Source organism: Anas platyrhynchos, chromosome 1 (genome assembly GCF_047663525.1).
Source record: "Anas platyrhynchos isolate ZD024472 breed Pekin duck chromosome 1, IASCAAS_PekinDuck_T2T, whole genome shotgun sequence".
NCBI lineage: Eukaryota > Metazoa > Chordata > Aves > Anseriformes > Anatidae > Anas > Anas platyrhynchos.
Window position 1 is genome coordinate 205,703,812 of NC_092587.1, and position 12,939 is coordinate 205,716,750.

Below are 12,939 nucleotides of genomic sequence, written 5' to 3' on the forward strand. Positions count from 1 at the left end.
CGTTCGGACCGACAGTGCAGCAAAGGATGCTAAATCTTCCCGTACAAAACAGTGCTGCTGTTTGATTTCCACTGTGCCCATCCTAAATTTGGTGTTGTTTTTATTTCTGGGGCTTGTCCGAATCCATAAGGTGCATGCAGGGCATGCTATTTATGCTCCTCACCTGATCTCAGAAGCCTATTTTGAAAAGCAGAAGGGAAAACACACAAAAAAAGCTGAAATTCTCCATTTCCACTGGTCTTATCCTTTCATGACCTGGCAGTGGAGTCAGGAGAAATCTTGCAAACCCACTAGACTATAAATAAATAGGAAAAACAGCCCAAAATATCCTCAAGCCTGGTGGTGATCGCCCTTAAAATGAGAGCATACAGGTTTCGGATCTTCTCAGAACTGAAGCTGTTTCTTCCCAGTCCCGAATGAAAACCCTCGCCCTGGGACTACCGGATTGAAGGGGAAAATTAGCTCCTCTCCTCGCTCTTTGTTTCCTTTATTTTTTTTTCTCAGAAATGATGGAAATTAAACATTTGGGGATGAATGAAATAATTTGTATGAAACGCAACCAGACTGGCTGGCAGGCAAGCGGGGTGTTTGGGGAAGAATAAATATTAATTATTAGTCAAACTGAATGGAATTATTTTTATGTTTTCGGTTCGCCTGCCAAACGAAACATCGCTTCCGCAGCCCGCACCGAGGAGGAGGAGCAGGCAGAACAGGGGGTGAAAAATGGGGACAAAATGGGGCCATACAGGGCCCCAAGCCTGGATCCCACACCCAAACCTCACAGGAGCCCTGGGAGAGCTGCAGAAGCCGTGCCAAAAGGCTGCAGGTTGGTGCTAATTAGGATGGTCCTCGTTACCCCAGGCAGCAGCAGGATCTTCCCACAGCACCTGGGTCGTGCACGTGGCACAAGCCGGGACCGAATTTGGGGCACCTGAGCCACAACTGGAAGCAAAATAGGTTTATTTGCCCAAAACCAGCTATTTTTGGCTTCCTCACGAAAATCACCGCAAAGGTTTTGCTCCTCTGGGACGTTTCCCTTTCTGCCCCCACCCTGGTGAATACACCTGAAGTATTGTTAGAGGAAGAAACCCATTTTTAACCCGCAGTTTGAATTTATTTTTTTTACCTATGTAGGGCTCTTTTCTTTAACAGAATCCTGACTATTTGTTCCAATCATAAAAAGTAATAATAACAACCTGCTAGGGAGAGGAAAGGGACACAAAGAGATGCTAACAAAAAGGGCCATTTAACGACCCGAGCTGCTTTGGGTTTATTTTAGCTCCATGCCATTCTTCTCTGCTGCTGAATTTGCACTTCATCTCGTCCCCCAGCATCTCAAATTTGTTTAAACATCCCTGCTTTGTGTTTCTGCTCGTATCTTCACAACCCCAGTCTTCAAGGAGAATTCACCAACGGGTTCAGCCCAGCCTTAGGAAAAGCCCCCAGGGTCCCCCCTGAAAGCATTAATTGCTTGCAAGGTCCTGCAACCTCCTCGCCTGCCCTTGCGGGGAGGGTGTTTGGAGAACCCAATCTACGACAACATATCTGACCTTTGGGCTTTTTTACACGGCGATTAAAACCATTAATTTATCCCCTGATACGTGCGGAAAACCCAAAACCATGAAAGCAGGATGGGAAGCCACGCGTGCAGGGGGTTATCTGCTGCTTTGGGCAGCCTGCGTGCTGCAACACCGCTCTTCCCAGAGCTCACAATCATTTCCAGCAAGCCCAACCAGTCGGTTATCTTATCACAGCGGCATCCTCCACGAGATTAGCCAGGCGTCCCAGTGCCCTGATTTATCTCCTGAGCCTTGGGTCCGGCGTGACACGCGCCTCCCCAGAAAGGCAGGTGAATTCTGCTCAGCCAGACGAGCCCTGCAATAAACACAGAGCTGGCTTTTACGGCACGCGCTAAGTTTGCTCGCCTGTTTTAAATCAAATGGGGTTCCGACGTCTGCTTGAGCTTCTGCAATAAAAGGGCCAATGGTTTAAAAAAAAAAAAAAAGAGAAAAGCACTTAAGAGTCAGGCAAACGTTTCCTGAATTTAATATGGTTCATACGTAAGAGAAGCATGGACTTGGATTCCAAAGCAGAGACATTTCTGCTCAGCAAGAGCGGTCAGGCCTTGGGACGGGTTGCCCAGGGAGGTGGGGGAGTCCCCGTCCCTGGGGGTGTTCAAGGAGAGGTTGGACGTGGTGCTTGGGGACAGGGTTTGGTGGGGACATTGGTGGTAGGGGGACGGTTGGAAGGATCTTGGAGGGCTTCTCCAACCCTAATGACTCTAGGATCCTAAGCAGGAGGCTCAGCAGCTCTCTTTATCCATAGGATCGGGGTTTCAAAGGGCCCTCCCATCGGCAAATCCCCCCCAAACCCCTTCCCCCAGCAGCCAGGCAGAGTTTGTTATCCCAAAAGCGAAGCACCTGGCAGTGCTCATCAAATAAATAAATATTAAGTACCTTGTAAATACCCCCTCGATGAGCGAGACGTGGCGAAACAGCCAAGAAAGGTTGAATACGCAAAAGCCTCGCAGACTCTCAAGGGAATTCGACATAAATAGCGATGAATAAACTATAAAGAAACCTCTCTATAAAGAGCTCTTTATTACAATGCATTAAATGAGCGCATATTTTCGACGAGGGCTCGTACAGCAGTGCTCGTAAAAGCGTGGGGGCCACCATTTTGCTCGTAAAAGAGCGCAACGTTATGAATGTTTTATTAGGAACACTTGCCCAGATCGACACGCGACGGAGCCTGCCCGAGTTCCTTTTTCTTTCATTAAAAAATAAAAATAAAAAATGAAGAAAAACTTGAAGACGATGATGGGAACCCAAGGAACACCTGGGTGCTGTGATGAACGCAGAGCCCAAGAAGGGATGGTTGGTGGCAAGGGTGCCTCTCCTCAAAAAAGACATCCCTTGGGCTCCGTAAGAAACACGTGGCTAGGGAATTGGTTATTCCCCTAATTACTTTTTTTTTTTCCCTTAAACTGGGGAAAAGAAAACTCTACAAAAGGAACAAAGGCAGCAGAAAGCCCCAGGGGCAGCCCAGCACTGAGAAAACTGGGGAAAGTTGGGACTCAGAAATGAGACCAAGTGCAAGGTTTATCACTGCTGTAACCTGTACCAGGAGTGGGAGATGATGGAAACAGCACCCCAGCTGGTTTGACACTGAAAAAGGGGAGGTTTCGGGAAGAAATTGGGAAGAAATTCTGCCCTCTGAGGGCGCTGAGGGCCTGGCCCAGGCTGCCCAGAGGAGCTGGGGGTGCCCCAGCCCTGGCAGTGCCCAAGGCCAGGCTGGATGGGGCTGGGGGCAGCCTGGGCTGGGGGAACACGTCCCTAACCATGGCAGGGGGTGGAATTAGGTAGGCTTTAAGGTCCCTTCCAACCCAAACCCTTCTGTGATTCTGGGAGCGCTGGTGCCCGCAGAGCCAGCGTGGACGAGCGGACCATGACCAAAATGTAATTTATATGAAGATGTTTTGAATTTCCTCCAGCTACTCCAAAGTCAATAACGCAGAACAGCTCCTTGCTGCTTGTGCACAAAGGTTGCTGCAGAGTCTATGGTCTGATTATAATTACAGGACAGCATTTAAAATTAATCACCGCAATAGCCCACGTTCAGGGACACCATGCGATTTAATTACATCCCTTGCTGTTCCAAGCACCTTCTCCTACCTGTGCTCTCTACAATTTCCATTCTGGCTACGTGTGGTTAAGAAAATGATACTCGGTGCAGGGTTTTAGTTTTGTTTTGTTTTTAATATGCCTTCAACTTCCAGAAGCCACGCGTTTGTGCCCCGGTGTGATACAGCTGAAGGTGGTGGCCGTGCAAAACGAAGCATCTCCAACCAGAACTGCGGGGAACGCCAACACGAAGCCTCTCCGGACAGCAGGGAGCAGCAGCAGAGTGTAGCAGGGACATCGTTGGCTCCCACATCGCCTTCGGTCACCAAACCATCCCAATTCCATCACAGAGCGATGGCGTTGGCGGCAAACACGGGGCAAGACGCAGTCCTGGCTTCTTCACACGTGTTCTCCGTGGCGATTTGGAGCGAAGAGCACTTGCCTCAACGCTTCTTTTAAGGATTAACAAGGAATACAAATAAATGGAAATAAAACCCGTAGATAAATATTTATATAAATACCAAGAGATTCCTTCTTCGACAATTTCACAGCCAAGGTGCTCTGTTGCCCCACCTCAAGGACTGATGACCTACCTCAATAGAAACTTTAGGGAAACACGGTGGGTTTTGGGGCTGTCTGTGCCCTCCACTTTCAGATCAGTGGAATACCAAACAAAAAGCCGCGCTAAGTCTCCATAAATATGCAAATAACGTCCAAAGGAGATTAAAACCCTTCGTCCTGTTTATGTAACTAATGAGTTTGCGCACCGGCAACAAAAAGGCTTTCTCATTGGAACGGCTCCTTGAAGGTCATTCCTACCCAGCAATTTTTAAAGACCTCCAAACTTGTTATATAACAAAGACGGAGCTAAACATACGGCCTTGGGCTGGTTTGAATTAGCTCGCTTGTATCCACTGCGTTTCATCAATACGCACTGCCATAGTAACTGCTTCCTCTGCTGGAATGCTAATTACTCCCCTCCGCTTCCAGGAACAAGAGCATTAGACCTACAAAAAGATTCCTTTCTCCTCCTCTCATTAACTAGTTTTACTTGCTCAGCACATTAATGCAGAGCTCAGAACGATTACGGAGGGGCAGCAAATGAGCTGCATAAATCTGCTTGCTGTACACAGCAGCCGCAGGGACGCGGGAGGAGCAAGGCTGGAGGAGAACCCAACGCTTCAGGGTTTGACCTCCTCGTCCCCCAAATCAGTATTGATTCTGGCACACGGCACGTCTCCTGTTCACCTGCAGGATTTAAGTGACCTTTTTTCGGCCGATGCAATGTGTTGGACGGGCAGTCCAAGGGAGCAAAGGCTTGTGGTTAGCAAGAAGGAACAGCGCAGGCATCAGCGGCACGATGTCCGCATGCACGGGGATGCTGTGGTCTGCAGAGACCTCCCTGTGAAACCCATTGATTTTCAGGAGAGCGAAATAAAGATGTCTCTAGAAATAAGGCAATAAAACCCATCCAACGTTGTCAAATAAACGCAGCTTGCCCTGTTTACCAGCACCATGAGGAGTCATGACACCCACCGAACGTCTCCATCAAGGAGAATGCCAAGCCCTGCTGCTCGGTTATGGAAATTCAGGGCGACGTGCCCTGCCTGGTGAGGCTGCCCTGCTCTCTGTTTTCTTTGGAGAGCCACTTTGAAGGGATCTGCCAGGAGCTGGAGCCTCCTAGGACCACTAAGTACGTGCATGATGTTGAAGAACCACGCGGTGCTTTGCAGCAGGAGGCGTTTGGTCTGTCCCACAACCGACGGACACCTCTCCAAACATCATACGGGGAGCATCTTGTGGCTTGGGTTCACGTGGGCAGAGATGAAGGCTGCCCCATGACCCTATTCCTCTTCTGGGGGAAGCAAAAGGGGTTTCTCCATGGCCAAAGCCCCAGGTGGGCTCCGTGTGCTGCAGGAACGTGCCCGCAGGGACCTCCCCGCGCCGCCTCGAGCGGTAAATTAACCAAGGGAGCCCCGGGGAGCTGTCGGGATGATTTAACCATGGGTTAATGCAGGAGCTGGAAGGCGCACAAGTGGACGTCTCGCTGGATAATCAATGCTGAGTCAGTGCCTGGCAGCGTTTGATACCGAGCTCATGGCAGATGCCTCCTGAATTCCCCTTCGCTTGCTTCGCGCCACTCTCTGCAGCGCTCCCTCTGCTCGTTCGGAGCAGACCACAACGCTGAATGCTTCTTTCACATGAATGCCGGGTCCCTTCCTGCTTTAGCAAAGAAAATAGAAGCTACGTACGCCACCCACGCAGTGCACGCAGGCCAACAACCACTTGTCTGCGAAGCCACACGTCCCCAAAATTGTCTGGATGGCAGCTGAGCCAGCGAGGGAGAGCTGAAAAGCTCTGTCTGCTGCGTGCCATCTATTTCCATGGTGTCCCGAGGTTGTGTGAGCTGCCCTCGTTTATCTCAGCAAAATGCAACAAAGTCAGCAGTGAGGACCATCCTGCAAGGAAAAAAAAACCTAAAAAATAAAGAGTTTGCTCCCCCCCATTCTGTGTTTACTGAGGCTCTTCAGCGAGCTCCGGGAGATTTTATCTCCAATTCAGTCAGTACCAAGGGTGGGAAATGTCTCCTCGAGATGCAAAATGTGACTTGTTTTGCTTCTGTAAATTATCAAAAAATGGCCAGTGAGAAAGCCAAGCGGGGGGTCTTTTATTTAACCCGAGGTTTAATCTCTTCAGGACCAAGCAAGAAACAAAACAAGGAAAGAGGAGGAAGCAGACAGCCTCCATGAAGACGACCACAGGTTTAGCAGCTCTGATGAAGCACGTTGGGTTTTCCATGGGAATCCAGAAAGAAGAGGGAGATGTAAGGCTCCGGGCTCGAGACCCACCTCAATACTCGATGTATCTTCAGAGCCGAGGGCAATGAAATGCCCCTGCACGGACAGGACCTAAAACCATCACTGCAAGCACCAAGCCAGGGATCTGAGCAGTGAAAGAAGCCACAGACAGATGAGAAATCCTCCTGTTAGCACAAAATCACTATAATAAATCCCAGCAATATTTTCGAGGGGCACGAACGACATAATACCTTCATAAATTATCATTCTACATTTTTGCTTGCTCCTTGATCTCAAGGCTTCAAAGATCTGTTTATTATGGTAAAAGAAAATTATTTAAGAGCGGATTCCTGCCTGGGATGAGTGCTTTGGTATCCAAAACTCCCCAGCTGCCTGGAGCTGTTTGCCATCCTTGTTTACCGACAGACGAAGCTCGCGCACATCACACTCGTGTTGTTTCCAAGAAATATTGGAAATAGCTGCCGAGAGTTTACGTTTCTCCCAAATCTTCGCAAGCCGATGCTCCAGACAAGCTTTTCATGGCTGGTGTGTAAGCAGACGGCACAAACCTTCCCATGAGGAAAGGATTTTGCACAGCTCTCTTCACCCTGAAAGTCTTCATTGATCGCACGACCACGCTGTCAGAAAGGGGAGATGCTGGAGGACCCCTCAGCATCCCGGGCAGCCTGAACCCAAACTCCTGGCCCCGTTTTTGGCATGAGGGAGCCCAGTTCCTTGTGGCTGGTGCCCCAGGCACAAGCCTGGATTTGCCAAGCCCAGGCTCTTCCAGCTGCAAGTCGAGGTCTTTTGCCATCTGAGCCCCAAAGGACAGCCTACGATGAAAAAACCCCGAAAAGTCTGCTCCCTTGCATTACTAAGGGAACCGAGCAGACTTAATTTGTTCCTGCGCTGCTTTAAATAAGATGAATTCCAGCAGGGAAATCTGAAGAACCTTGTCTTCCTCCTCCCTGCTAAAATAACAAATTACCACACGCCTTTTCCACACCTGCTAAGCGAGAGAGGAAGGAAACTGGATTTTTCTGTGCCTGGAGATTTCGTCGGGTGATTCACCGGAGCTGCTGGCCCCAAACTTAGCGAGCGCACACATCGCCGGGTGCTCCACTAACCACCACGTCGTGAGAAGGGCTCCACTGGTCACAAAAATGCAAAAACAAAACAACACCCAAACAATGCAACAGCAAGAGAAGCAGAAGGAAAAAATTCACCTTCCCAGGTAATGCTGCTGTCCGTGTAATGGCAAAATGGGAGATGAGGCCGAGTTAAGGCACAAAAATGTTATTTTTTGAGTCTTTTTGCCTTCTGGTGTGGTCTGACTTTGCATAAGGGCTCTGATCCTGCCAACAAGACGCATTAAAAACTCTTCTGATTGCTCTTATCTGCTGTACAAAGATTCAGACTGACCTTACACAGCAAGAGGATTTAATTATCTCGAAAAGACTTTAAACAACCAAAAAAAGAACATTTTGGAGCTGACGATAAGCTCCCGAGCTAAACAAGGCTAAAATTATCGATCGAAATATTATCTGCATCTCCACACCATCTCTTAAAACAAAGAGTTTTAGGGCAAGAAGCAGGAACGCCGACCACCACCAGCACTCCGGGGGGGATGAAGGTAAAGGAGATGCCCACAGACCCCGTGCACCTCGTCCTCCTTGTGCACCCTTTGTGGAAGCTCAGATGATCTGCATCTTCACAGCATAGATAAGAAATAGCTGGGAAATTCCCTCACATGGGATTTTTTTTTATTTTCTGGGAATTTTAGGGAAAAACAGCTAGCCTTAAATATATCCGTGATAATCCGCGGTGTCACCTCTCTAGCACAGCACAAACGAGGGCGCCATCCCCATGTCACTGTATCTGATTTTGGAGCAGCCGTGCTCACATCCACTGGAGAGGAATAAAAGGAAAAGCCTCATCGATAAAAATCCTACACGTTACACCATGGATTTCAGCCATACAGTGAATGAGGCACCGAGGATGGCTTCAGAAGGCTCTGAGACAGCCAGGGCTGTCAGAAAGGGTCAAAGAAGCCACCACTGGCCTTGGCTATTTATTTTTATTTATTTCCTATTTCCAACTGATGAGGGGGAGATTCCCATGATGACATGAATTACCTAGATAAGAATAAAATCAAAGCACACACACAAAAAAAAAGGAAACACACAAGGTGAGTTAAGCTCTAATTTTCCACGGTATGCTCGTAATTTTTTATCTGATCAAGCAAACCTTACTCCAGTAAAACTTCCTTTGTAAACTGTACGTGGACAAAAAGAAAACTTGATTTTGGTGTGAACCCCTCTGCACCAGGTAGTTTTTCGTAATGTCAAAACCCAAGCACAATTCTACTTTTTGTGCTGACAGCAAAATCATCCCATTACCTCTGGGATTTGCCTAAAAAAACCCTCTTTTTCCAAAACTAACTACATGACTAAAACCAAATGACCATTTTAAGTGTGCTCTCAGGGTCTCCTACAGTTTCTTCTTCCCTTGTAGATGTTTTTTCTCAGCGTCCTCTGCAGAACCTGAAGGTTTTTAGGGCCGTAGGCAAAGAAGAAGACAGCATTTGCTGGTGCAACAGCAAATGTAAATGTTAAAAAATGTTAAAAGTCACATGAGGGGATGTAACAGAAAGGAGGGCAGGTACCAGAGCAATGCAACGGGAAAGCAAAGTGCACAGCCCGTCCATGCAAGGGCTGAAGGAGGGATGGGAGACCTCGGGGGTCTCCGTTCCTGACTTCCAGACTTCTGCGAGGCTCATTAACAGCTCCAGGCACAAAGCATCAAACGCCTCAAGTAAAAGTTGGTCTCCATGGGAATGGAGGACAAACTAAAAATAACTGTAAAGGCGGCATTTTAACAATTTTGCGAGAGATTGTCATGGCAATGAAAAGAGTTGTAACCTGTTGTCATGATAACCAAAGTTTTAAATTAATGGGAAAGCATTCTGCTTCCACTTCATCTTTATTCAGCATGGGTCTAGCGTCCACAATGGGAGAATTGCACATCGCTGCCTTGAAGGACCGAGGCAGCTGGGGAGAGAGACAAGGGAGGGATAATGCACTGTCTGGTGAAATGAAAGAAATTAAAGAACTCCACAGCCAAACCAAAGCACTGTTAGGACAGAAAAGAAGCTGGAGATGAATATCTATTGAGAGGTGTGCTGTGCCTTTGGAGGGAGACGTTCCCCTCTGCCCTTCAACATGATATTTTAGGCAGGGAGCAGAAAAAGCAACTCAAGAGAAGTCACTAATGATAATTTAGGCAGGGAGCAGGGATGCCTCTTGGGCCAAACTCTCTGGCTGAAGCACCACTAGTGCTCAGGGAAGCAGCATCACGAATGAGTTATTGTTTTGATGGAGAAAAATGAAGGGGACCAAGACAGTTAGGCCATGCTGTCGCCAGCTCTTCCCCTTTACCCAGAGTACTTGCACTTTGCAGGACACTGGTGTTGGGATCTGCTGGCATTCCAGCACTCTGTCTGCTGCTTTTCACTACTGTATTATTTATTTGCACCATTTTCGGTGCATTTTGAAACACTGAAGACTCTGTCTCATCTCGGGATGCTGCCAAGCACTAGCTCAGGAGTAGCCCCGCCAGAGTCCGGCTGCTGTTTTCACCGGGCACCCAAAAGCAGGCGTGCCTGGCGGAGTGGGCACCATCCCGCCTGGAGGAACAAATCCCCATTCTTAGCACACAAGAGGTCGGTGTTCCTAGCGCCGCAGTGTCCAGCTCCCAGCGTGTGCTCCCAGCACAGCTGGCCCAGATTTGTTGAGGGGACGGCGGAAGCACGGTGAGGAGAAAAGCACGTGCTGCTGGCAGCTGTGTTAGCGGCCTGCAACAATTAGCAAGTCTTTAAGACCACAGCACATTAAAAATCAATGTTCAGTTTCTCAAGGCACCTCGAGTAGGGAAGATAAAATCCTACGGCCATAAAACACCCAGATAGAGAGAAAAGGGGCAAGGGGCAAGGCAGGATGAAGAGAAGAAAGTTCCCAATGGCCACCAGATCCCCTAAGGCACAGTGGCATGGCCAAACCATCTGCCTTTGCCAGCCCAGGAGCCATGGCGAGGATTTGGTCACCACATCCTTCACTCTCCATCCAGCATGTGGGTGATTTTCTGTGAATATATTCACCTTGGGGGTGTGAGTGGGACAGAAGAAGCAAGATGAAAGGTCCCTGCCTCAGGCTCAAAACAAGCCATGTCCTATTGAAAGACTATGTGGTCATTATTGTGTTCTCACCTATGGAAAATTACACTGTCCACCCCAAAATTGCTATGGGAGTTAATTATACCACTGCTTCCTGAACTATTTGCATAGAATCAGAGAATGGTTTGGGTTAGAAGGGGCCCTAAAGCCCCTAAAGCCTGGCCTTGGGCACCGCCAGGGCTGGGGCACACCCAGCTCCTCTGGGCAGCCTGGGCCAGGCCCTCAGCGCCCTCAGAGGGCAGAATTTCTTCCCAATTTCTTCCCGAAGCCTCCCCCCTGCCAGGCTCCAGCCTCTGCCCCTCGTCCTGTCCCCCCAGCCCTGACCAAGAGTCCCTCCCCAGCTTTCCTGCCTCCCCTGCAGGCCCTGGCAGCTCTCCCCAGGGCCTTCTCTTCCCCAGGCCCACCACCCCCAGCTCTCTCAAAGTTTATGAGTGAAAAAAAAAACATTTCTGGCAATGGAAGTCCTGAACAGAACATGGCCCTTTACCTACACCTTTCACCTGCAATAAGAAATGATCTTCACCTCAGGAAATAGTTACTAATTTGAAATAAGAAGAAACTAGAGGTAAACAAAAGCTCAGATGCGTACACACTCCTGTCATCCTGAATGCAACTGCTCATTGTCAGGCTGCTCAAATTAGTTTTTTTTTTCCCCCAATTAGATCTCATTCATGGTTATTATGTCCTTTGCACCTCCTGGGAATGCCACCACAACCAACAACTCCTTCTCCCTAGAGATGGATGCTCTTCTCTGCAATGCACCAGGCTTCTAATCACAAGAGATGCTAACTTCATTTTTGAGCGTAAACAGATGGCAATAAATCAAGTGTAAGGCCCTTGTTTACTCACTGAAGGGACTTAATTCACTGTGAGATAAAAAGGTCTTCACCTGTCATCACCCCAGGGTTTCATTCTTGCACTTCCCTCTCCAACCCTCGCGTCCAGTATCTGTTGCCCACATCTCAAGTATTTCAAGAGCTCCTCTTCTCAGCCTGAATTCCCCGATATTCAAGGCACTTTTCTCCTTCTTCACACCAAGACTCAAACCTAGGTCTTTCTTAAGTCACCTCTCCAACAGCACATGAAAGAGGAAAGAAATGCAGTGACTGGAGGGGAAGACGTATGAGGAACGGCTGAGGGTACTGGGCCTGTTCAGCCTGGAGAAGAGGAGGCTGAGGGGAGACCTCATCGCAGTCTACAACTTCCTCGTAAGGGGGTGTCGAGAGGCAGGAGACCTTTTCTCCATTAACACCAGCGACAGGACCCGCGGGAACGGGGTTAAGCTGAGGCAGGGGAAGTTTAGGCTTAACATCAGGAGGGGGTTCTTCACAGAGAGAGTGGTTGCACACTGGAACAGGTTCCCCAGGGAAGTGGTCACTGCACCGAGCCTGTCTGAATTTAAGAAGAGATTGGACTGTGCACTTAGTCACATGGTCTGAACTTTTGGGTAGACCTGTGCGGTGTCAAGAGTTGGACTTGATGATCCTTAAGGGTCCCTTCCAACTCAGGATATTCTATGATTCTATGATTCTATGACTTGTAACGCACAACTCAGCACGCCTTGGCCTGCGGGGACAGTGTAAGCAGCGGCACAATTTGGCTCTCAGCTGAACAAAGATGTATTGGATACTGCAAACTCAGTAAAAAAAAAAACACGTTTTCCAAAGAATTGAAAACCTACAGCAGGTAAATACCTGCAAGATGTGGTACTGAGAGCTGGGCCCCGGGCAGCAGAGATGCACAGGGCTGCTCCAGCAGTGTGAACCCCAAATCCACGGCCAGAACAAGGACCAGGGGACAGCCTCCTACATTTGCCACGGTGCTGCATTCCCGACAGTTCATCACCCGGAGCCCAGCCTGTCCTAAAAGCGGCGTTTTTTTTTCCACTTGGGAATTACAGCTCTGTCCCAGCCCCCTGCGCTGTGGCTGCGGGGATTTAAGGAGCTTTACGATGAGGCTGTTGACAAACACATTTATCGTGGCAAGATCTGGAGATGGCTAACACGCAGCCTTCATTCCTGCAAGGAGCGAGCACCTCTCTGTATCAGGAAAAATTTGGGGGCTGGGGTGGGTGAGGGGAAGGGAAGGAAAAAAAGGCCCTAACACTGAAGAGTCTTTCAGGACTGGTTTATTTGAACAGTGCCAAGCAAGCTCACTGATGCAATATTTTCTTCCTGCACTCTGAGCCAGGGCTTTGGGATCTAATAAATCATCTCTGGCCGCAGAGACATTAAAATTCTAGCCCAGTACTGCATTAGATGAAACGAGGCCGAATGCCAGCAAGCGT

At 48.8% G+C, this 12,939-nt stretch overlaps 2 protein-coding genes across 6 annotated transcripts in view; one reads left to right on the forward strand and one right to left on the reverse strand.

Moving 5' to 3' along the window:
- Nucleotides 1-6,017, forward strand: part of RELT (RELT TNF receptor) — a 66,835-nt gene extending 60,818 nt beyond the window's left edge. Inside the window, exon 12 of the transcript XR_011806594.1 lies at nt 6,006-6,017. The gene's annotated coding sequence lies outside the window, so the exon portion shown is untranslated. The remainder of the gene's footprint in view (nt 1-6,005) is intronic.
- Nucleotides 1-12,939, reverse strand: part of FAM168A (family with sequence similarity 168 member A) — a 161,428-nt gene that overhangs the window by 53,132 nt on the left and 95,357 nt on the right. The gene's annotated exons all lie outside the window — the stretch shown is intronic.